Raw genomic sequence first — 26,069 nt, 5'->3', positions numbered from 1 at the left:
TGGGATTTGAGACAAGTGCTTCAAACAATGATATTGTTGAAGCTTGATTATTGCGATGGGATTTACTTAGGACTCCCACTGTGCAGTATGAAAGCTTTACAGAGTGTGCAGAATTCTACTTTTAAGATCCTGATGGGGGTCATCTCGTTTTGAGAATATTTCTTCAATTTTGAAAAACTTCATTGGTTGCCAGTTTATTTCCATATACAATTTAAAATTTTGAAAATTGTGCAACAAGGGCTTTATGCTGTGTTACCTGATATTTTGCAAAAATGCTTGACATTGTACATTTTAGGGAGATCGTCAAGATCTGAGGAGAAATTAGGTTCTTACCTCTAATTTTCTTTCTTTTAGGCCCAGATTCACTAAAGATAGCAACTCAATCGCTGTTGGCCGATTCTCTGGCCGATTAGCAAAAAGCAATTGATTAAAGTGAATCGGGGCCTGCAAATTCACCGATGAGTCAGTGCAGAGCCCTGACAGTAGAAGCAGCCTCCTGTCACTGCTGTCAGGGCTTCTGCTATTTTTTTAATGGGACAGATGTTCTGCGCAACTTAATCGCACATTATCTGTCCCATTAAAAAAGCCCCCCCAAACTCCCCAAAATGGCAGAAGGGATGCCCACCTCCTCCTGCCACTCGATGCTCCCGCCACCATGCTTAAAAATATGGCAGAAGGGATGCCCACTCCCTCCTGACATTGGCAACATCGCCTCCTCTGTGCCACGAACACCCCTCCCCCCACACCAAAATGGCAGGAGGGATGCCCACTCCCTCCTGCCACTGCAATGACCACTCCCCTGCCCTCCCCTTCCCTGGCTGATACCTTTGTCATTGTCTTCAGGAGCAGGAGGAATCGCAAAGAGCTCCTGCTCCTCCGCCCAGGACGCCACTGGGCCATAGGCACCGCCCTGGTGCATCACGTGATGCAATGGGAGGGGGCCTAAGGCCTGGATTGGCTCAGACACTTCATACTCCTCTCTTGGGAGGGGCCTGAGGGTCTGAGCCAATCAGCGACTTCCTTAGGCAGGAGCCTAAGGAAGTCCCTGACTGGCCATTTGTTTGGGGAAAAAAATTAAAAAAACAAACAAACACCCAGGCAGGCCTGTCAAAAAACCTGCAGGTCTACAGCAAATGTTAGTGAATCAATCACTTGGCTATTTTGAATGGGGTTTTACAATGTTTGCTTGGCCGGATTGGCAAATGGGTGATCGAGGGGAAAAACACGTGGTGAGCCGTTTTGTGAATCGGGTTGGTTAGCAGTGATTATTTACTGACGGCTTAGCAACTATCGCTGACTTTAGTGAATCTGGGCCTCCAGATTGGCACAGAATGGATTGGTTTACACTCTTCTGCCAGCAGGTGGAGACTGAGAACACATTGACTTGTGGCAATAGTACAAGTAGGCTGTATAGCCAAGCGGGAACTAACTAAGAATTGAAGAACTGTGAACTATAAACACAACTCCACTCTCCTACAGAGAAGACAAAGCAGTTGTCTGGATTGGACAAGGAGACACTGTTGGATACTGATTAGACAACAAAAAATTAAAAGCCTGTGGATACTGATGTTCTGAAAATGATTTATTATACGTCCTTTCACAATAAAACCATAACAACATAAAAATACATATGAAAAACTCCAATCAGACTCTACACGGTCCATATTTCAGCGAACACACCTTCCTCAGGGGTCCAATTGATGTCAAATGCACAAATAGAGAAATGGACTAAAAACAGTGTACTTGTCTTTAAGCATGTAGTAGGAACTGACTGGAGGACAAACACAAATGGCACAAAAAAAATCGAACAAAGGAATGGAGAGAAGACCAAACAGCAGCTTTACAGATATCCACCGAGGCTCAAGAGAAGACTCAGTCCAAGAAGCTGCCTGACCTCAATTGGAATGAGCTTTGAGAAAATCCAGAACAGGTTTCTTCTGAAGAAGGTACATCGAAGTGATAGCCTCCTTGATCCAGTGTGCAATCGTAGCTTTAGAAGCACCATCCCCCTTATGAGGACCTGCGTGAAGGACAAAAAGACAATCCGACGGAACTCTTGGGTCTACTGAATGTAAGTGCAAAGGACCCTAAGGACATCCAATTTGCATAACTGCCTCTGTTCCAAAGAGCCCTCCCGACTATCCAAGACCGGAAGAGCAATGGACTGGTTGACATGAAAAGGATAAACGACCTTTGGCAGAAAGGAAGGAACCGGCCGCAGTACAACCCACCCCCTAGAGAACTCCAGAAAGGGAGGCCTCCATGAAAAGGCCTGCAGTTCGAAAACGCATCTCATGGAATTTATGGCCACCAGGAACACAGCCTTACGAGTAAGATGCTTTAATGTGCAGGAGCAGAGAGGCTCAAAGGGAGGACGAACGAGCACAGAAAGAACCAGATTGAGATCCCAGGCTGGAACTGAAGGATGAACTGGAGGCTGGAGCAATTTCGCTGCTCTCAAGAAATGAATCACATCAAGAGAAGAGGCCAAACGCCGACCATGTAACAGACAGCAAAAAGACAACAAGGCCCCAACTTGAACCCTTAGGGAGGACCAGGCATAACCCCGCTCCAGGCCATCCTGCAAAATCTCCAAGATATGAGGCAAAGATGCGCAAAGGGGAACTACATCATGAGTGGAACACCACTCTTCAAAAAGACACCAAATGCGCACTTAAGCCCGAGAGGTGGAAAGTCTCCAAGAGGGTGGAGATCACTTTAGCCGAGTATCCTTTCTTACTTAGGCGTTCCCTTTCAAGAGTCAAGCCGTAAGACAAAAGGAACTTGGATCGAACATGGAAATGGGACCCTGAGTAAGAAGGTCAGAAGAGAGGGGCAGAGGAAGAGGATCTTCCATGAGAAGACGAACCAGATCTGCATACCATGGATGCCTGGGCCAGTCTGGAGCAATCAGGATCATGAGACCTGCGTACCAAGCAACGTGAAGAAACACGCTGCCCATCAGTGGCCACGGAGAAAAGATATACAGCAGATTGTCCATTGGCCATGCCTGCACCACAGCGTCTAGTTCCTTGGCCTGGTAATCCCTGCGCTGACTGAAGAACCTCAGCGCTTTGGCGTTGACACTCGTAGCCATGAGGTCCATGACTGGCTGACCCCCATGACTGAACAATCAACACAAAGGCTTCTAGCCCAAGACACCACTTGCTGGGATCCAGCACATGACGACAGAGGAATTCCGCCTGGACAATGTCCACTCCCGCTACATGGGAAGCCAAGATGTCCAGAAGGTGAGAGTCTGCCCATTCCAAGAGAAGAGTTGCCTCTACTACTACTACTTATCACTTAAATAGTGCTGAAAGGTGTATGCAGCACTTTCCTTTTTGACATTTATAAACAGTCCCTGCTTGGAAGAGCTTACATTCTAACTTGGATATAACATTTAGGGTTGGGGATGCAGAAACCAAAGTGAAAGGAGTTAGGAGTTGAAAGCATTCTCAAAGAGGTGAGCTTTTAACTGGGCCTTGAACACTGCCAGAGACATAGCCTGCCGTAGGGATTCAGGCAGATTATTCCAAGCATACAGCGCAGCTGCCTCCTGTGCTACCAGATGACTCTTGGTTCTCCCCTGACGATTGATGTAAGCCACCGCCGTGGCATTGTCTGACAGAACCCGAACCGACTTGCCCTCCAGTGATGACTGGAAAGCAACTAACGCCAATTGAATGGCTCTGGTCTCCAGAATACTGATCGACCAGGAAGCCTCCACCGGCAACCAGCTGCTCTGAGCCAAGCGACCGAGATATTGGGCTCCCCAACCGTGGAAACTGGCGTCCGTGAGAAGCACTGTCCGCTGGGGCTAATCCAGACTTACTCCCTGAACCAGATTGGAAGACTGTAGATGAACTGGAGAGTCCAGATTGTGCATTTATTTAATTTGATTTATATCCCATAAGAACATAACATAAGAACATAAGCAATGCCTCTGCTGGGTCAGACCTGAGGTCCATCGTGCCTAGCAGTCCACTCACGCGGCGGCCCAACAGGTCCAGGACCTGTGCAGTAATCCTCTATCTATACCCCTCTATCCCCTTTTCCAGCAGGAAATTGTCCAATCCTTTCTTGAACCCCAGTACCGTACTCTGCCCTATTATGCTCTCTGGAAGTGCATTCCAGGTGTCCACCACACGTTGGGTAAAGAAGAACTTCCTAGCATTTGTTTTGAATCTGTCCCCTTTCAACTTTTCTGAATGCCTTCTTGTTCTTTTATTATTCGAAAGTTTGAAGAATTTGTCCCTCTCTACTCTCTCTATGCCCTTCATGATCTTATAAGTCTCTATCATATCCCCTCTAAGTCTCCTCTTCTCCAGGGAAAAGAGACCCAGTTTCTCCAATCTCTCAGCATATAAAAGGTTTTACATCCCCTTTATCAGATGCGTCGCTCTCCTCTGAACCCTCTCGAGTAACGCCATGTCCTTCTTAAGTTATGGCGACCAATATTGGACGCAGTACTCCAGATGCGGACGCACCATCACCCCATACAATGGCAGGATAACTTCTTTCGTTCTGGTTGTAATACCCTTCTTGATTATGCCTAGCATTCTGTTTGCCTTCTTAGCAGCCGCTGTGCACTGTGCCGTCAGCTTCATTGTCATGTCCACCATTACCCCCAAGTCCCTTTCTTGGGTACTCTCATTTAATAACATCCCTCCCATCGTATAGTTGTACCTCGGGTTTCTGTTACCCACATGTAATACTTTACATTTCTCAATGTTGAACTTCATTTGCCATCTCGTTGCCTATTCCCCTAGTTTGTTCAAGTCCCTTTGCAATTCTTTGCAGTCCTCTTTAGTCCGAGCTCGAAAACTACAAGAACAAGAGGGCATTCGGAAAAGTTGAAAGAGGACAAATTCAAAACAAATGCTAGGAAGTTTTTCTTCACCCAACATATGGTGGACACCTAGAATGCGCTTCCAGAGGACGTGATAGGACAGAGTACAATATTGGGGTTCAAGAAGGGATTGGACAATTTTCTGTTGGAAAAGAGGATAGAGGGGTATAGATAGAGGATTACTACACAGGTCCTGGACCTGTTGGGCCGCCGCGTGAGCGGACTGCTCGGCACGATGGACCTCGGGTCTGACCCAGTGGAGGCACTGCTTATGTTCTTAAGGAAGCTGGGGAAATCCTTGTGTTGGCGGTAGGGGAAGCCCGGGCTTCCTCACTGCCTACAGCTGATGAGCGGTGCATGTGCAAAGGGGAACCCTGCTCGTTGGCACCTGAAGCCGACAAGGATTCCCCTTTGCAGTGGCTGGAACACTTTGTGATCACGCCTGCCGCATCCACCGCGCGTCAGGAACACAATGAGCACTTTTTCAGTCTCTTTAAAGTGCTCATTGCGAACCGCTAAAAGGGAAAGTAAAACTGCCAGTTAACAATAAAATTCAGTTAAAGCTAATTTAAAGCTTCCTTTCAAACCGGTACTGCCTCAGGATGGGGGTTTTTTTTTTTTGCAAAGAAAAAGGTACTTTTTTGCAAAGGAAAAAGATACTTTTCTTCTCTTCTCATTATTTTCTTCTCTTCTCATTCTTCTCTCTCTACTCTTTCAGCTAGCTGCATGCCGGGCACCACTCCGAGGGACCATAGGAGCAAGGAGAAAGAGATGGAGGCTGCAGGAATCCAGCGGAGCTACCCAGTGTACTGCACCGAGTGTCATATGTATGACTATCTCCCCTCCGGGAGGCAGGCGTACATATGTGGTCGATGCCAGGAACTGGATAGCCTGAGGAAGGAGGTCGGGAGACTGCAGGTCAGGGTCCAGGAGCTGGAGGGACTCCGCACCATAGAGGAACCGTGCTGGACAACTGAGGATAATACCAGAGAGAGTCACATCATGGAGCAAGTTAGAGAGCTCGAGAAATTCATCGAGGAGGCCTGCAGGATGGTGGAGGCACAGGACAACCAGCAAATCAGAAGGGAGCCAACAGTTGGAGGGACTCGGCTGTCTGAGTGTGGCACCCTCCAAGGTCAGACCCCCAAAAAGGTCCGCCAAGCTCTGACTGGGCAACAAAAACAGGGACAAAAAGGACACTAATCAGACCCCACAGGCCCTAACTAACCAGAGGAAAGATTTCTCAAGGTTACCACCTGTTGAAGACTGAGAATACACTGATTGTAGATGGGACTGCATGTCCCACTTGTACTACTGCCAAAAGTCAATGTGTTCTCAGTCACCACCTACTGGTAGAAGAGTGTAAACTCATCTGTTCTGTGCTAGTCTGGAGGGATAGTGAAGTGTGTTTTGACTAGAAAATCCTGCTTTTCGGTAACAGGTCCAATATTATGGAATGGGATTTCCAGTGTGATATGTTTATGTAAAAATGTTTGAGTAAACACCAAAAAGTCCAACAGGACAGAGAACCCACGGGTATAAAACAGTACAAAAGCACTGTGTTTCGGCGTCTGAGGAACACCTGCATCAGGAGTCACTAAAAATGAAACCAAACCTGTAGCGTATAAGTTCACAGATGGCAGGTCTGGGATAAAACAAAGCTCAGTCCAACTAACATGCCAGAGTAACCAAAATCACTGAAAAGCTGTGAAAGCATTTTCTAATGCCGAAACACAGTGCTGTATCGGGTCCACAGTTTCTGCTTGTGTCTTTTTATGAAATAAACAAGTTGGTTTTACATCAGTGATCTTCAGTGGAATGTTCATTGTCCATTCCCACTTCCTTTTGTACTATGTAAAAATGTTTTACACTTTCAGAAGTTGCTTAAAACATACTTTTTTGTTCAAGCAATTGATTGATATTAGAATTCCTGTTTAGATCAAAGACTGTTGAACCATTTTTGGAGAAGAGTTTTATATGGGCAGATGTGGAGGATTTGCCTTATCTGATGCTGTTGTATGTCCATTCTTTTATGTATGTTTTATTGCGAGCTGCTTAGGCATTAAGCGGATTATAAATTTAAAATAAATAAATAAATAAATAGAATGTTGCATTTTTGATCCGTTTTGTTATAGTGCTACAGAAAATGCATGGTTCTAGAGGATCAGAAAAGCAATGTTACTTACCGTAACAGTTGTTATCCAGGGACAGCAGGCAGCTATTCTCACTAGTGGGTGATGTCATCCGACAGAGCCCCGATACGGACGTCTCACAAGCATATTTTGCTTGAAGAAACTCAGACGTTTCGAGATGCCCGGACCGCGCATGCGCCAGTGCCTTCCCGCCCTATGCTCCGGGCGTGTCTCCTCAGTTCAGGTAGCTAGCAGAGAAGCCAACCCAGGGGAGGTGGGTGGGACGTGAGAATAGCTGCCTGCTGTCCCTGAATAACAACTGTTACGGTAAGTAACATTGCTTTATCCCAGGACAGCAGGCAGGTATTCTCACTAGTGGGTGACCTCCAAGCTAACCTCAATGGGATGGTGGGAGAGTTGGCAACTTAGGAGAATAAATTTTGTAATACCGTTTGGCCAAACTGCCCATCCCGTCTGGAGAAAGTATCCAGACAATAATGAGAGGTGAATGTATGAACCGAGGACCAAGTGGCAGCCTTACAAATCTCCTCAATCAGTGTCGATCTGAGGAAGGCTACAGAGGCTGCCATTGCTCTGACCCTATGGGCTGTGACCTTACAGGGAAGGGGTAATCCAGCCTGGGCATAGCAGAAAGAGATACAAGCCGCCATCCAGTTGGAGATGGTGCGCTTCGATACAGGTCGTCCCAACTTGTTTGGATCAAAGGAGACAAAAAGTTGGAGCAGTTCTGTGTGGTTTGGTGCGATCCAAGTAGAAAGCCAAAGCACGTTTACAGTCCAGAGTATGAAGAGCAGATTCTCCAGGATGAGAATGAGGCTTTGGAAAAAACACTGGAAGTACAATGGATTGGTTGAGATGAAATTCAGAGACCACTTTAGGCAGGAATTTCGGATGAGTGCGGAGGACAACTTTGTCATGATGGAATACTGTGAAAGGTGGATCCGCCACTAAGGCCTGAAGCTCACTGACCCTGCGAGCAGATGTGAGGGCCACCAGAAAAACCACTTTCCAGGTGAGAAACTTAAGTGGAGCCTTGTTGAGAGGCTCAAAAGGAGGTTTCATAAGCTGAGAAAGGACAACATTGAGATCCCAAACTACTGGAGGAGGTTTGAGAGGAGGACTGACATGGAAAAGTCCTTTCATAAATCTGGAAACCACAGGATGAGCAGAGAGAGGTTTCCCTTGGAGAGGCTGATGGAAAGCCGTAATAGCACTCAGGTGGACTCGTATAGATGTAGACTTGAGACCAGACTGAGACAGGTGTAGAAGATAGTCCAATACAGAGGATAGGGAGGCTCGCTGAGGCTCTTTGGAATTGGAAACACACCAGGAAGAAAATCTAGTCCATTTCTGGGAGTAGCATTGACGAGTAGCAGGCTTCCTGGAAGCCTCCAAGACATCCCTCACCGCCTGGGAAAACTGGTGAAGAGTTACGTTGAGAGGAACCAAGCTGTCAGGTGGAGAGACTGCAAGTTGGGATGAAGCAGTGATCCTTGATGTTGAGTAAGTAGTGAAGGAAACACTGGAAGAAGGACCGGCTCCCTGCTGCTGAGTTGAAGTAGAAGGGAGAACCAAGGTTGCCTGGGCCACCGAGGAGCTATCAGAATCATGGTGGCCTGGTCGGATTTCAACTTGACCAGAGTCTTTTGAATGAGAGGAAATGGAGGAAACGCATACAGAAAGCGATTCCCCCAATCCAGCAGAAAGGCATCTGCCTCGAGGCGATGAGGAGTGTAGATCCTGGAGCAAAACTGAGGCAGTTTGAAGTTGTGGGGAGCCGCAAAGAGGTCTATCTGAGGCGTCCCCCATTGTGCAAAGATCTGATGAAGGGGGTTGGAATGGAGAGTCCATTCGTGAGGCTGGAGGAGACGACTCAAGTTGTCTGCCAAGACATTGTCCTTCCCCTGAATGTAGACAGCTTTGAGGAAGGCGTTGTGGCGAACCGCCCAATCCCAGACTCTGAGAGCTTCCTGGCAGAGGGAGGCCGATCCCGTGCCCCCCTGCTTGTTGACATAATATATGGCGACCTGGTTGTCTGTGCGAATGAGGACCACCATGTCGTGAAGCAGATGTTGAAAAGCTTGAAGAGCATAGAAGATGGCTCTGAGCTCCAGAAGATTGATTTGATGGAGTCGGTCCGCACTGGTCCAGAATCCCTGAGTGCGAAGCCCATCCAGATGAGCCCCCCAGGCATACATCGAGGAATCGGTTGTGAGAACCTTCTGGTGGGGAGGAGTGTGAAACAGCAAACCTCTGGATAGATTCGAAGAGGTCATCCACCAAAGTAGAGACTGCCGAAGAGCAGGAGTGACCATGATGTGTCGAGTCAACGGGTCTGACACCTGAGTCCACTGAGAAGCCAGGGTCCACTGAGGAATTCTGAGATGGAGTCTGGCAAAAGGTGTCACATGAACTGTAGAGGCCATGTGGCCCAGGAGGACCATCATGTGTCTCGCTGAGATGGACTGGCGAGAAGACACCGACTGGCAAAGATGAAGAAGAGCATCCATGCGCTGAGGAGGAAGGAATGCTTGAAGTTGAATGGTGTCCAGGACCGCCCCGATGAAGGGGAGAGACTGGGTGGGCTGTAGATGAGATTTGGGGAAGTTGATCTCGAAGCCCAAACTCTGCAGGAAGCAAATCGTGGCGAGGGTCGCCGAAACGACCTCTGGAGCTGAGGGGGCCTTGATGAGCCAGTCGTCGAGGTAGGGGAACACCTGAAGACCCCTGTTCCGGAGTGCAGCGGCCACCATCACCAGACACTTCGTGAAGACTCTGGGAGACGAGGACAGGCCGAATGGAAGCACTCGATACTGCAGATGTAGATGCCCCACCCGAAATCTGAGGAACTTGCGGGAGGCCGGATGAATGGGAATGTGAGTGTAGGCCTCCTTGAGATCCAGAGAGCATAACCAGTCGTTCTGCTCGAGGAGGGGGTAGAGAGAAGCAAGGGTGAGCATGCGAAACCTCTCCTTGACCAAGAACTTGTTGAGGACCCGAAGGTCCAGAATGGGTCGCAGGTCGCCCGTCTTCTTCGGGACGAGGAAGTACCGGGAGTAAAAACCTCGGTTGTACTGGTCCATCGGGACCGGCTCGACGGCCCGAAGCCAGAGCAAAGCTTGAGCTTCATGAAGAAGGAGGGCGGTCTGCGTCAAGTTGGAAGGATACTCTCTGGGAGGGTGGTCCGGAGGGACCTGATGGAATTGAAGAGAGTATCCTTCTCTTACGATGGAAAGGACCCAGAGGTCGGTGGTGATAGCCTCCCATCGATGATAAAAATGGTGGAGGCGACCCCCGATGGGAAAAACAGGGGAAGGCAGAACGATGTCGGTTATGCTCCCTGGGACGGAGTCAAAAAGGTTGAGGAGCCTTAGGTGCAGCAGGCGGCTGAGGTTTCTGCTGAGCCTTCTGAGGAGGCTGCCTCTTCGCTGGTTGTCTCGCAACCGGAGCTTGCCTCGGAGTGTAACGCCGCTGATAGATCAAGGGCGGTCTAGAAGGCCGAGACTGTTGAGGCTTGGGCTTGGGCTGAAGGATAGATTGAAAAGACTTTTCATGGCCAGAAAGCTTCTTCGTCACCGTCTCGATTGACTCGTCAAACAGATCCGCTCCTGCACACGGCACATTGGCAAGCCTGTCCTGGAGGTTCGGATCCATGTCAATGGTCTGAAGCCATGCCAACCGACGCATGGCCACGGAACAGGCAGCAGCATGTGCCGAAAGCTCAAAGGCATCGTACGAGGATTGCATAAGCTGGAGACGAAGCTGGGAAAGCGAGGCTACCACTTCCTCGAATTCAAATCGAGCCTGAGAATCGATGTAGGGAGTAAATTTTCGAAGTACAGGCAAGAAGAACTCCAAATAAGATGCAAAGTAGAAATTATAATTAAGAACTCGGGAAGCCATCATCGAGTTCTGGTAGATTCTCCTCCCAAACTTATCCATCGTCCTGCCCTCGCGACCCGGTGGCACAGAGGCATACACCTGGGAGGGATGAGATCGCTTGAGGGAGGATTCGACCAGCAGGGATTGGTAAGAGAGTTGAGAGCCCTCGAACCCCTTGTGATGGACTGTGTGGTATCGTGCATCCAATTTGCCCGGGACCGCAGGAATAGAATAAGGCGTCTCAAAACATCTCATAAATGTCTGATCAAGCAATTTATGGAGAGGCAGTCGAAGAGACTCCGCAGGAGGGTGAGGCAAGTGCATGGTGTCGAGATACTCCTTAGAATATCGAGACCCAGTGTCCAAGGTAACATCCAAGTCATCTGCCATCTGTCGGAGAAAAGAAGAAAAAGACAACTGATCCGCCAGTACAGGTCTCCGAGAGGGACTGGACGAAGTTGAGGCCTCAGGATCCAGAGAGACTTGGGATCGACAGGGAGAAAAGGAGGTAGACGGTTTCTCGTACTCCAGCCCCTCCGGAGGAGACATGTCAGAGGAAGAGTACCCCAGACGTGGCAGCTTCTTCTGCGGCGAAACCTCAGAGAAGCGCGAGGAGTGCCGTGATGAATACCTGGACCGATGGCCCTCACGGTGTCTGGAGGGAGATCGAGAATGACGATACTTCGCATGGTCCCCCGATGCTTCCAGCGAGTGAATGTGGCTCGAAGCTGTAGATCGAAGAGTCTGAATGGTCGACGCTTCACGCGACGCAGCCCAGGCCTGGTATGGGGTGCGGAAGAACTCTTCCTGAGACTTGCTATGCCCAGGGCTTCGATTACCTACAGGGGGATTCCCGCCCTGTTGGCGTGGAGGCGTGATGGGCTCCAAAGGAGGCATGTCGCTGAAGGAAGCCCGCCTCGAGGGACCAGCCGCCCTACGTCGCTCCTCCTTACCAAGCAGCGAGATCGACCGGCGAGGAGGAGGAGGAGGGGGCAGTCCGCCCCCCGGAATCGAGACTGGGAGATCACCCTGGATGGAGGCGATTAACCTGGGTCCCATAGTTTGCATGAGCTCGACAAACTGAGCTTCCAAAAGGGACCGTAGCGAAGCCGATATGGAGGGATCCGCACCGAAAGGGGGTCCTCCAGCACGGTCTTCGCGCTCCTTCGTGGTCGAGTGCTTCTGCTTGGAAGCTTTCGGCACCTTAATGACAACGGGTGGAATGGTGGAAGGCAGTACCTGAGCCGAGGAGACGGGGACAGGCACCGGCGCCGAACTCGGGGCCGAAACCGGAGTAAACGAAGCCGGCTTCAGAAGACCCGGAGTAGCAGGAGTAGTAGCTGGCTTCGCATGGATAGGCGAAGCGGCCGATGAAGTCGAAGCTGAAGGTTCCTTAGCAGCTTCCATCTTAAACATCGACTCCCACAATAGACAGCGCCGCTTAAACGCCCGCGCTGTAAGAGTGGAACAAGGCCGGCACGATTTTGGGAAATGTTCTGGACCAAGACACTGCAGGCAGCGTCGATGCGGGTCCGTCAGCGAAATCACGCGCTGGCACTTGCTACACTTTTTAAAACCGGTGATTGGCCGGGTCATAGGCCGAAAAAGCTCCGCCGCGAGATCGAAGGCGCGGGGCCTGAGCCACGTGGCCGACCCGGCCGACTCGCCGGAAGGAAAAATTTTTTTTTTAAAGAATAAAACAAAGAAAATACACGATAAAGAGTAAAATAAACCCAAAATCGCGGCAATTAGAAGGCAAAAAATGGAAATTCAGTCAGCGCAGAATTGAAGTAAAACTTCTCAGCTCCGCGGAAAGAAAAGAACTGAGGAGACATGCCCGGAGCATCGGGCGGGAAGGCACTGGCGCATGCGCGGTGCGGGCATCTCGAAACTTCTGAGTTTCTTCAAGCAAAATATGCTTGTGAGACGTCCGTATCGGGGCTCTGTCGGATGACATCACCCACTAGTGAGAATACCTGCCTGCTTGTCCTGGGATAACTTTTGTTACACTCTACTATTTTATAATCTACACGCATGCTCATCTCATACTCTTCTCAAACTCCACCTGTCTGAACATGAATGCCATCATATCACGGTGCATACTTTTCCATAGTCACTTTATCAGAGGTCATTTACACATGTAAATGACTAAAATATCTCAAAGTGGGTACATACTGTAGTGCTTAAAGTACATCTCCCCTTACAGAATTATCCTTTTTATGTACCAAAATGCCTTATGAAATACCTGCTATATGTTCAGTGTCACAGTTAAAAACTCTGATGTCTGTATGATGTGATGTCAACATTGTGAAATCTACCTTAAGAAAACCCCACATTTTAATTTTACTTCCTTGTAAAGAGTCCCTAAATAGAAATGAGGTGTCATATATTGATTTTCATATCCAGTGCTATTAGTTTTAAAGTTCTCACAAGTGTTTTATTATCATTTACCTCATTTCAGCACTGTGCATCTCAATGAATGTGTAAAAACACTTATTTGTAAACCCTAGGAGGTCTTAATGGCACAAGAAAAATGAAAGTCTCTTTAAACATCTCCATGAGGAAAAAGATACACTGACCCAGTATGAGTATCAAGGCAGATTGTTGCTCAGTTCCCTAGATGAGCTGTCATTCTGTATACTGGTGAAGTCTAAACGATGGAGACTCTAATCATTCCGATGCTGCCTGAGTCCAGGGAACTTCTGAATGCTTTGCTCAAGGTTTTTGTTTTGTTTTGTTTGTTTTTAGCTATATGTGAAAACACCTAGGAACAAACAAAAAATACTGAGAAACTTTACAGAAATTTTTTTGCCCTTTTACCTGTTTAACAATAAAAAGTTAATACAATTAAAAATCATAGTATTGAACATTAATTGAAAAAGGTATCTAAAAGCACATATAGAAAATGTTACAACAAACAAAATTTATGGATGGCAAACATTATCTACTGATGTCTTTGAGCCACATGGCTTTTCTATATGGTTTTTTAAAATGGCAATCTAAATGCCAACTATGAATAAACAACCACCAGTGCAAACAAGTGATTTTAAGGTTTAACATTATTATTGAACAAAATAAACAATATAACTGCAAAAGACATAATATAATTTTTATACAACATATAAGCATTCCTCTCCCAACCAACCAAGTCTCCCCCATCTGAAATCCTCCAACCGTTTCCAAGCCCACTGAAATAACACCCATGGAGGAGTTGGACCTTTTATTGTCCTCCATGATTTTCTGATGCAGTCTTTGTTGTTATATTTTAAACAATAAACATGGAAGTTTCCAACTACCATTAAAGAAAGCTACAAATCACTGCTAAAAACACCATACGTGTAATTCCATGTCAACTGGCCCAATTTCAAGAATGGTCCCCAGTTGACATCTCCCATGGATACAAAACAGTGGCCTAAATAAAGGGGCCCCTAACTTTAGACCTAGTTGAGATCATGCCCCAAAACTTTGGATATACCCTGAAAAAATTTCTACAATTTCTGTGATGGTTGAGTGGGGAGTTATGGACCACTTGACATGGAATGACCCATACCCCCAACTACTAACTAATCTATCCTCCCCAAAAACTAGTTGTTAGCACAAGGGGTTAACACCCTCCCCCCCAAACCTCCCATTAAGGGAACCCTTTCATGTATAAGCAGAGAAACATCATAGGGATCCACACTTCCCCCATAAGGAGTTTACTACCATGCTTCATGCTTTGGGAGACAAGTATTGAATAATCTCAAACCTGCATGAACATTTTCCTGTGTTTAAGAGACCTCCTTGTTCCCCGAAGCCCTTTCAAGACCAGGGATTGCAACCTATTCTGCCAATCACAAAAGGAAAATCCAATTATGAAAAACCCAACTTCCACTGGTATAGTCGCCAATGACAAGGATTCTTACAATATCCTACCCTAAACTATGCTCTATTATATTGCTGTTCCTTTAAGAGATATGTTATTGTACAAAAATTCTGTTTTACTCTTTTGACATGGATTGGCACTATTGGAAACTGGATACTGGGCCTGATGGACCTTCAGTTTGTCCCAGTATGGCAACACTTATGTTATGTGAAAATTTATAAAATTCACTTTGAAAGCCATCCGAGTCCAGTCCCTTGTGCAAAAGACTTTGCCGGATCACCTACTAGATTTTATCTTCTGAGATGGATGCTTCTAAAGATTCCAAGTTGTTCTCTTCCACAGGGCAACTCTAAACTGGACAAGTATCTTCCTCCAAATCTAACTCTGACAGAGGTATTAAAATCTTTAAAAACATTATGGATATTTTGATCCTCTCTTACCAACTCTTCATTCCCCTTGATTCAGTTGAACTACGCAATAGTCCCCCCCTCCCACTGCCTCACTAGTTTACCCAAAAGGGACCCTCCTTTACTGCCATGGCAAAAGTGTTTATATTTATAATAAAAATAAGACACTGATGAATGAGGGCAACTGACGCTTTGTGTGGCTATCTGCCCTGATAGTGATGGGAATGCACCATAAGCCCTATGATCCTCCCACACTTAGTTTTCTAATCTGAGAAGTTCACAATCTTTTGCCTTTTTCTTGAGGCTAGTATAGGCTATATCATCATCCTCAACACTGAATTAGGGGTTTTGGACGGGGGAGAACTTTAATCTAACCCCAGAAACTCTCAAATCTGTCTTTTTCAGACTCCTCCCAATTTTCTCCAAAGGGAATAATGGGAACGTGTTAAAGCAGCTCCTGATTGGTGAGGCCTGACTTTAGTACAGGAAGAGGTGGTCGGAGCATACAGCGAGTGATTTCCTTCAGTCGCCGGCGCTCCAGCTGCCCTCTCCTGTCTTCCCTGCCTAAAAAACATATTCGAGATTTTTTCAAAATTCGCAAGGATTCCAGGAATGGAACCCCTGTGAATTTCGGGGAGTACTGTACCTTATTTCCTTTGGTTAGTCCACTTTGGAAAGTGGACTAACACAGCCACCACATCATTTCACCATCTGTTTCCTAATAATTCCTAGCATCATTTACTTTTTTTGGTTGCCACTGCACACCGAGTGGAAGATTCAAGTGTATTGTCTACAATGATACCTAGATCTTTTTCTTAGGTACTGACTCCTAACATGGAGTCTAGCATCAGGTAACTATGATTTGGACTATTCCTCCCAATGTCTATCATTTCACATTTGTCCACATTAAATTTCATCTGCCATTTGGATGCCCAGTCTATCAATTTCCTAAGGCCTTCTTGTAATTTTTCAGTCAAATTTAATCACCTCATTTGTCGTTCCAATTTTTAGATCTTTTATAAATATGTTAAATAGTACCGATCCCTGTGGCACTTCACTATGCATCCTGCTCTGTTGAGAAAAATGGCCTTTTAACCGTATGCTCTGTTTCCTGTCCAATAATCAATTCCTAATCCACAACAGAACATTGCTTCTCAGGAATCTCTCATGAGGAATTTTGTCAATAGCTTTCTGAAATTCTAGATACATTACCTTAATTGGCTCACCTTTATCCACGTTTATTCACACCTTGTAATGAGGCAAGACTTCCCTTGTTTGAATCCATGCTGACTCTGTCCCATTAAACTATGTTTGTCTATGTGTTCCATAATTTTATTTTTTTTACAATAGTTTCCATTGTTTTTCTAGGCACTGAAGTCAGGTTTACCGCATTGTAATTTCTCTGATCACCCCTGTAACCTTTTTAAAAATCAGCATTACATTGGTCACTCTTCAATCTTCAGGTACTAAGGATGATTAACGGCAGGTCACAGATCACTAACAGCAAATCAGCAATTTCATATTTGAGTTCTTTCAGTACCCTACAGTGCAAACCATCTGGTCCAGGTGATTTACTACTCTTTAGTTTGTCAATTTGACTCAGGACATCTTCCAGATTCACTGAGATTTCTTTCAGCCTCCAAAAGGCTGCCAAGCACTAGGCAGACCTCAATGTACAAGAAAAGACCTGTTAAAATAAGGTGGAGAACACAATTCTTCTGTTTACTTCTGTATACTGTCTACTTCTGTATTGTTTACTTCTGTATACGGTCTTGAACTGAAAAGATGTGACAGGATATAAATAAAGCTATTATTATTATAAGAACATAAGAATTGTTGCTGTTGGGTCAGACCAGTGGTCCATCGTGCCCAGCAGTCCGCTTATGCGGCGGCCCTTAAGTCAAAGACCAGTGCCCTAACTGAGACTAGCCTTACCTGCATACGTTCTGGTTCAGCAAGAATTTGTCTAACTTTGTCTTGAATCCCCTATAACAGCCTCCGGAAGAGCATTCCAGTTTTCTACCACTCTCTGGGTGAAGAAGAACTTCCTTATGTTTGTAGGAATCTATCTCCTCTTGTTCTCTCTATCTTGGAGAGGGTGAACATCCTGTCTTTATCTACTAAGTTTATTCCCTTAATTATCTTGAATGTTTCAATCATGTCCCCTCTCAGTCTCCTCTTTTCAAGGGAGAGCATTACATTACATTGTGCTTGTTAACCACATAACCACAAGTTTAACGGGGTTTGCAAAAGACTATTAACGATAAGCATAGGGCAAATGAATTAATTAATCAGATACTTGGAAAATAGGTAAGTCTTCAGCTGTGTTCTAAAATGTTTATAAGAATAAGCTGTGAGCAATAACGCTCAAAATTCTTTGTCGTGAGAGGCTGCTTGGTACGCTAGTGTATGATCAACACATTTTTTACTTCTACAGCCTTGTACAGAAGGAAAATTAAACAAAGGATGAGTTTTTCTGCTCTGTTTATATGAAGCTAAGGAAAATCTATTGACAAAATAAGGAGGAGCTGATCCATATAGTACTTTGAGAAGAGACCCAGTTTCTCTCTCACTGTATGGCAACTCCTCCAGCCCCTTAACCATTTTAGTCGCTCTTCTCTGGACCCTTTCGAGTAGTACTGTGTCCTTCTTCATGTACGGTAACCAGTGCTGGACGCAGTATTCAAAGTGAAGACGTACCATGGCCCGGAGTTAGTGGCATGATAACCTTCTCCGATCTGTTCGTGATCCCCTTCTTAATCATTCCTAGCATTCTGTTTGCCCTTTTTGCCGCTGCCGCACATTGCGCAGAGGGCTTCATTGACTTGTCGACAGTACTCCCAAGTCTCTTTACTGGGGGATCTCTCCAAGTACTGCACCGGACATCCTGTATTTGTGTATAAGATTTTTGTATGAGTAAGTGAGCAGGTAAGCTTTCTTCTTAGAGAGAAAAGGACAGCCTTAGAGCACAGATCTCAGATCCATACTCCTTGAATGCACCTATGCAGCTTTGATGACCACAAGGCATCATCAACTGAGCACAGGGGCGCACTATACCATGTCCACTCTCCACCCTGAAGCTGCTATAGTGCAAAGATCCTTCCTCAGCTGTGAGCTAGCTAGCTGACTCATCTAACTCCCTGATATTTCAACTACTCTATAAGGTTTTGCTGAAAATGCCAGCCGCATACAATTCTTTGCTCCCCCCCAAACATCTTAGTAGCCATCTTTCTTATCAGCTACCGAGCTTGTCTATGTGATCAGAAGATAACCAAGTATCCCATTAAAACTGTTCCATGGACAGCTGCTTCTGACAAAAGGTCATCTTATAATCTGCTGGACTTCCAGGAGTTCAAAGGTTAACAGAAATCTTTAATTTTTTCACAAAAGCAGGACACAGAAGTCCTATCACCTCAACCAAAAACAACATACAGGTAGAGAAGAATACCTTCAAACCAAAATTCCTCCAAAAATTGCAAATCTCTCTTTCTGACTTCTCCCAAAGTTCCAAAAAACAAGTCAGACTTCAATATCCAATTATTCTGTTGTTGTAAATTGCACAGAATTCACATTTTGGTTCTTGTGATATATCAAGATGTTATTAATAAATAAAACTTTGTCTTGAGGTAAATGAACTCCCCCAGAGAACTGGCAGCCCTTCTGATTCATCAAGAATTGTAGCTAGGCAGAATTCACTGTCCACACAAGGAGGAAAAGGGAAGGGACAAGGGGTACTTCTGGACAGGGGGAAAGGGGAGGATGAAGGGAGAAGGGGTACTGCTGGACATGGGGAGAGGAAGAGGTGCTGCTAAACAGGGGGCAGGGATATGGAAGGGAGAAAAGGTGCCGCTGGACCTGGCAGAAGGGGAGAGAAAAGAAAGATGCTACACACTGGAGGGGAGGGTGAGATGGTAGATGGGGAGAGAGCATATTAGCTGTGAGTGGGGTTGGGGGGAGGGCAGGAAGGAAAATTGTTACAGGAGGAGTGAGAGTGATATGAGAGGGAGAAATGGACTAGGGGTAGAGGAGAGGGAAAAATGGTGAATGGGGAGAGAACATGGGTTGGGGAGTGGGAGGAAGGATGTCACTTGAGGGAAGAGGCAAGGAGAGAGAGAGATTTAAAAAAAGTGTGGAGGAGGCAGGAAGGTTTGGACTTAAGGAGAAATGTCACACTCGGGGGGAAGGTGGAGAGGGCAGAGAGTGAAAAGTTGGACTCATGGAGGGAGAGAGAGATGTTGGTTAGGGGAGGGAAGGAGTACTAGAGGAGAAGCATGCAAGAGGAAGAGAGAAAAAGACTAGTAGAAAGGAGGGAGAAATGTTGGACTGGGAGGGGGGCCAAAAAGGAGGAAGGGAAGGGAGATGGAAAGAGAAATGTTATACGGTGGGGGGGAGGAGAGATGACTAAAGGAAGGGAGAGCTATCAGACCAGGAGGAAGGGAAGGAAGGGAGTCTGGTACTACTATAGAAATAATAATATTAGTAGTAGTAGAGAGAGATGCCAGATTATGGGAAGGAGAGGAGAGAGATGCCAGACTGAGAAGGAGGGAAAGGAAGGAGAGAGATGTCAGACCATGGAAATATGGAGGGAAGGAGAGAGAGATAGGAAGGGAAGACATGGAAAAGTAGATTTTGAGAAGAAAGCAGACAAATTGAAAAACTGAATGTTAACTTAATGCCAAAGATGGATGCAAGGCAGAAAGTGAAGATGGAGAGAAAAACAGTCAATGGATAAGAAGGCACTGGAATGGTAACATAGTTAAAAGCACAGAAAAATAAAGTCACCAGATGACAAAGGTAGTGAAAATGATTTTATTTTCAACTGAAATATATCAGTTTTGAGAATTTATATCTGCTATGTATATTGTGTGTACAGTATATGACATCTACAAAATTATCTTTACAACTCTAGCTATAACAACTGGAGAATGCTCTAGGCATCGGGCCTCTGTAAGGATTTTCATGATCACTTGGCAGATGTACACTTACTTATGTGCATTAGAGGCACCAAAATTGATTCAATTTTGGTGCCTCTAATGCACATAAGTAAGTGTACATCTGCCAAGTGATCATGTGTAGGCATACTAGGTGATATTCTAATTGTCATCCAACACATTTGAGGAACATTCATGTATTGGCCAAAGGCAAGCAGCTGTGTTTAGACAAGAAAGGTTTTAAATCCCAGGCCAGAGTAGTGGTGGCTCAATTTTAACACCCTGTTTATCCTCTAACTACTCCAAAGGTGGCATATTTTTTTTTTTTTCAGAACACGTATATCGCACTTACAATAAGTGGGTAACAAAAAGACATACATAAAATCAGCAAAGACAATACAAACAATATAAAATCAATCAGTAATGCGTGTTGTTTGCCAACAGAGAATTGGCACCTGGTTTGCAATGAATTTTGTTTTGTTTTGTTTGGGGGGAGATGGGGGTCAGGATTTAGTTTACCATCTAAGTTATAGAGAAAAAGGGCTGACTTAACCATTAGGCAGACTAAGCAGCCACCTAGGTTAGCAACTTCTGAGGGAGGGCAAAGAACAGCTGCAGGAAGCCATAACAATACACTAACTGCCCTATAAATTCAATACATCATTTTACCTGCAAGGAGAGTGTCTGATTTTCAAAGCAACCCATTGACAACAGACTTTTGGAAGTTGTCCTCATTACACCTATATACATGTGTGTATGTAAGTATATACAATATGATACAAAATAAAGTTTGTGAATTGTGCACTTTTACAGGCTCATTCTGGATGGGGTAGTATTGAAATAATCATAATTGTGAAATGTAATTATCAAAGTATCAGACTAAAGGCTAGGAGCATTAGGGGGGTGGGGTGGACACAAGGCTGAAAGTTTCCTTAGAACAACTAATACCCTTGCACCAGCCCAGTACAGAAAAGCCATCCAATTTGAAGGAAGTGATGGGCAACATTTGCCTTCCATTTCTGATTGTTTTTAACATCTTGCTGTGAGACAGAAGACAAAGAATGTTTCCTTAAAGTATCAGTATTTTTGCTTGTTCTTAGATGCTTTTACATGTAATTAAAAAATCTTGAGCAAAACATTCAGAGGTTCCCTGATATAGACATTTGAACTGCCCAGTACCCAAATGCAGGGGCCCAGATGTTAGGGTATACATTGCAAATGTACTGGATGACAGCCTGTTCTGATCCTCATGGGAGATTTTTTAGAGAGACATTCATTTTTATTGAGTCCCCAAGACTTACTAATGTTCACAAATTAGGATTTTCACACCTTTAAATTGAGATGTCTGGGATGGTTAGAGTCTCCACTAATTAACCATTGCAAACATGACAACTTTTCTAGAAAAATTAATTGCTCTACAGCCCGCTTTGATGTTTTTGTACTGATCACTGCCCTATTGTTCCTCTTGGAGATGTGTAAATAAATTATTTTGTGTTATGGACCTGCAAGGTTTTTACAAATTAATGTTTTCACACATTCACTGAGATACACAATGTAGCAAACAATGCAGAACTAAGGGCTTGGCCTATGTAAGAAGTGAAAAAAAGCACCTATTTTAAAAAGACAACATAGTTTCTCATGTCCCTTTATAAAATAGGATCCCAGAACCTGCCCCAATAACAAACGCAGATGCATACATTTGCACCTGTTCCAAGGCAGGTATAGATATGCATGTGTACTTACATACTTTATAAAACACGTTCATCCACTGCAATTCTAGTGCCATGAACCCCATTACACATAGGGGTCTTTTTTTAAATTAAAGCTTATTATGCACTAATGGAATTTAGCGCACACTAATTCCGTTAAAGTATGCTAAGCTTTAGTAAAAGGGCCCCATGGTATGAATGTAAGTACAAATGTAAAATTCTGCACAATTTTATTAAAGGCATTTCCCCATATGTAAAACAAACTTAACTTGTGGAAAAACCTTTATAAAGTTACGCCTTAAAAATACGATACCTCATTTTTATTTGGAGATTACAAGGAAGAAAGGTCAAAGTAAAACATTTTTTTGTCTAAGATGGTAATATTGCTTTTGTTCACCTTTTTAAAATTTTCCTTGCTGAATTTATACTATAGGTCAGGTCTTGACAAATTTTCATTCAATCCAGAAGCCAGTGGCTGAAATCTCTTAATTCTCCTGCATCCCTAAAACACTGTCCACAGTGACGTTCAAGAAGTGTGAAGGGTAATATTTTCTCTTAGAATCTGATTTGCACTTTTCTCATTCTTATAGACAAAGTTAGTTTTAAGAAAACTAGACCAGAAGCCAACAGTTTCCCTTCCTTAAGTATACTCTCAGCAATGTGACAGCATTCTCTTGATAGGAGGCTGGTCCCCACAAGTCTCTCTCTCACTTATACTCCCCCGTCCCCCCTCAGGATTAAACTCAGTCTCTCTCTGTCATATACACTCGCCTTCTCTCTCTCTTGCTAATATTCTCCCTAGCCTTCACTCTCTCTCACACTTGTATGTCCCAAATCCAGTTCCTCTCTCTCATGTCCCTCATTCCTAAGCAATTTTGCCACCTAACCCCCTCATCTTGCTTATCTGCAGACTGCAGCTGCCAACGCAGCAGCAGATTTCCTACCTTTTCATCACGATTCAGCACTCTGTAAGTTCGAGTTGCATGATGCAGAGATCTCAAGACTAGCCCAAAACTTCCTGCAGTGCACAGTTCAAACTTAGAGAGCTAAGTTGTGGTAGACAAAGTAGGAAACATGCCATTTTTTGAATGCACAACAAAAGAAATATTCAAAAGCATGAAATGCTGAATAGCATACAATTCCTAGATTCCTTGGTAATCGGGTGCCAGAGATTTGGTGAGCCCTGCTGCAGGTGAACCTTGCTATTTGCGATATTGACAGTAACCAAAGAAAGATTTATGATGTGTGCCAACTGTTGCTGTGTGATGTACCACAGTGCCCAAGTCGAAGTAAACTAGAGTGACCATAACTAGGGCAGGATTTTTAATAAGTGGCCTAATCTGCAAGAAGAAACAGCAATGTGCAACAGCAGAAAAAAAACAAACAGATTAACTATCCTATACAATTGCTATATACCGTGTACAATATTTGAATGTGTGAATACAATTATGCTCTTGAATTGCTACCTGATTCTCCCATTATCTCATATCTGTAAAAATATGACAAAGGATTGAGGTACTTTATAGTCTAACCCAGTGGTTCCCAACCCTCTCCTGGAGGACCACCAGGCCAGTCGGGTTTTCAGGATAGCCCTAATGAACATGCATGAGAGAGATCTGCATATAATGGAGGTGTCAGGCATGCAAATCTGAAACCAGACTGGCCTGGTGGTCCTCCAGGACAGGGTTGGGAACCACAGGTCTAACCAATTAATGGTACCATGAACCTCTGTCAAAGTGGATGCTTGTCCTGGAAAGTTCATGCTGCAATAAGTTGTTTAGTCTAGAAGATACTGCATGCTTCTGTCATTTTGGCTGCTTCTAACAAATATGGCTACCCCTTTTAGAGGTGTAGAAAAGCACTATTACTTACCGTAACAGGTGTTATCCAGGGATAGCAGGCAGATATTCTCACGTATGGGTGACGTCACTGACGAAATCCACTTAAAAGTGCATCGTCACTTTAAGACTTTGGAAAGTTCGCTATAACCCGAACCGCGCATGCGCGAGTGCCTTCCCACCCGACGTAGGGTGTGCGGTCCTTCAGTTAAGATAAGCCAGCTAAGAAGCTGGGTTGTGAAAATATCTGCCTGCTGTCCCTGGATAACACCTGTTATGGTAAGTAACTGTGCTTTATCCCAGGACAAGCAGGCAGCACATTCTCACGACCTCCAAGCTAACAGAGATGGGATGGTGGGAGTGTTGGCCTAAGAAAATAATTTTTGTAATTCAGATTGGCCAAAGTGCCCATCCCGTCTGGAGAAAGATTCCAGACAATAGTGAGAAGTGAATGTATGAACTGAGGACCAGGTAGCAGATTTACAGATTTCCTCAATGGGCTTAGAACTAAGGAAAGCCACAGAAGCTGCCATAGCTCTAACTTTGTGGGCTGTGACACGACTCTCCAGTGCCAGTCCAGTCTGAGCATAGCAGAACAAGATGAAGGCAGCCAGCCAGTTGGAAATCATTCTCTTGGAAACAGGATGCCCCAACTTGTTTGGATCAAACGAGATGAACAGTTGGGGAGATGTACGATGGGGCTTTGTCCGGTCAATGTAATAGGCCAAAGCCCGTTTACAGTCTAAAGTATGTAAAGCAGTTTCTCCAGCATTGGTAGAACAATTGACTGATTAAGATGACAATCAGTAACAACTTTCGGAAGAAACTTTGGATGCGTGCGCAGAACCACCTTGTCATGATGGAAAACTGTGAAGGGTGGATCTGCTACCAAGGCTTGTAACTCTCCTGGCAGAGGTGAGAGCAATAAGGAAGATCACTTTCCAGGTAAGAAACTTGAGATGAGCTATGGCCATTGGTTTAAATGGTGGCTTCATCAAACTGGAAAGAACCACATTAAGGTCCCAGGCGACAGGTGGAGGCTTGAGAGGTGGTTTGACATCAAAAAGCCCCTTCATGAATCTGGAGACCAAAGGATGAGCAGTACGTGAAAAGCAGTAATAGCACTGAGATGGACTTGTATGGATGTAGATTTAAGTCCAGATTCTGAGAGAGAAAGAAGATAATCCAAGACCAACTCCACTGCCAAGGAAGTTGGGTAGTGATGATGAAGAAGACACCAGGAAGAAAACCTAGTTCACTTTTGTTGGTAACACTGTTGAGTGGATGGTTTCCTGGAGGCATCAATAATGTGACGGACAGGCTAAGAAAGATGAAATTCAGAAGAACTCAGGCTGAGAGAAACCAAGCTGTCAGGTGCAAGGATTGCAGACTGGGATAGAGAAGCGACTCTTGATTCTGAGTAAGCAGAGTAGGAAATAATGGAAGAGGTATGGGCTCCCTGGAGTTGAGCTGAAGTAGAAGGAAGAGCCAATGTTACCTGGGCCACCGTGGATCAATGAGAATCATAGTGGCTGCTTCTCTCTTGAGTTTGAACAGAGTTCGTAACATGAGAGGGATTGGAGGGAATGCATATAGAAACAGGCTCTTCCAATCCAGGAGAAAGGCATCGGCTTCCAGACATAGAGGAGAGTAAAGCCGGAAGCAAAACTAGGGCAATTGGTGATTGTGAATGGTGCAAACAAGTCCATTTGTGGAGTGCCCCATTGAGCAAAGATGGACTGGAGAGTTGCAGAGTTGAGAGTTCATTCGAGAGGCTGAAGAATTCTGCTGAGGTTGTCTGCTAGGGAATTCTTCTCCCCTTGAATATAGACAGCCTTCAAGAACAGGTTGCGAGCTGTCACCCAAGTCCAGATTTTCCTGGCATAATAGGAGAGAACCTGTGCCTCCTTGCTTGTTTATGTAGTACATTGCTACTTGATCGTCTGTGTGAAGGAGGAGGATTTGAGGGCAGAGGCGATGATGAAAAGCGTTGAGGGCATAAAACATTGCTCTGAGTTCCAGGAGATTGAGGCGAAATTGCCGTTCCCTGGTGGTCCAAAGACCCTGAGTCTGCAGATCGTCCATATGAGCCCCCCAGGCATAAGGGGATGTGTCTGTCATGATGACTTTGTGATGAGGGGGTAAATGGAAAAGGAGCTCTCTGGATAGATTGGAGGAGGTCATCCACCATTTAAAGCGACTGCAGAAGAGATAATGTCACAGATATATGTCGTGAGAGACGATCTGTCGCTTGAGCCCACTGAGAAGCAAGGGTCCACTGAGGGGTGCAAAGATGTAGCCTTGCCAGTGGTGTCACATGGACAGTGAAAGCCATGTGGCCTAGAAGAACCATCATGTGTCTGGCAGAGATTGACTGAAGAGGAAGCAGTTGCTGACACAGACGTATGAGAGTTTGAAGGCGATCTCGGAGA

At 45.2% G+C, this 26,069-nt stretch overlaps 1 protein-coding gene across 5 annotated transcripts in view; it reads right to left on the bottom strand.

Annotated features, from left to right (window-relative positions):
• The window catches only part of ATXN3 (ataxin 3), a 98,268-nt gene that overhangs the window by 5,828 nt on the left and 66,371 nt on the right, over window positions 1-26,069 (bottom strand). The window contains exon 10 of one of the 5 annotated variants that reach the window (XR_004540173.1): window positions 13,467-13,651. The exons of the other annotated variants lie outside the window; for them this stretch is intronic. The gene's annotated coding sequence lies outside the window, so the exon portion shown is untranslated. The remainder of the gene's footprint in view (window positions 1-13,466; window positions 13,652-26,069) is intronic. 5 annotated transcript variants of the gene reach the window in all.

The sequence above is a fragment of the Geotrypetes seraphini genome, chromosome 7 (assembly GCF_902459505.1).
Source record: "Geotrypetes seraphini chromosome 7, aGeoSer1.1, whole genome shotgun sequence".
Lineage (NCBI taxonomy): Eukaryota > Metazoa > Chordata > Amphibia > Gymnophiona > Dermophiidae > Geotrypetes > Geotrypetes seraphini.
Note: the sequence above shows the minus strand (reverse complement) of the source record. Positions and strands in the feature narration are given on the sequence as shown.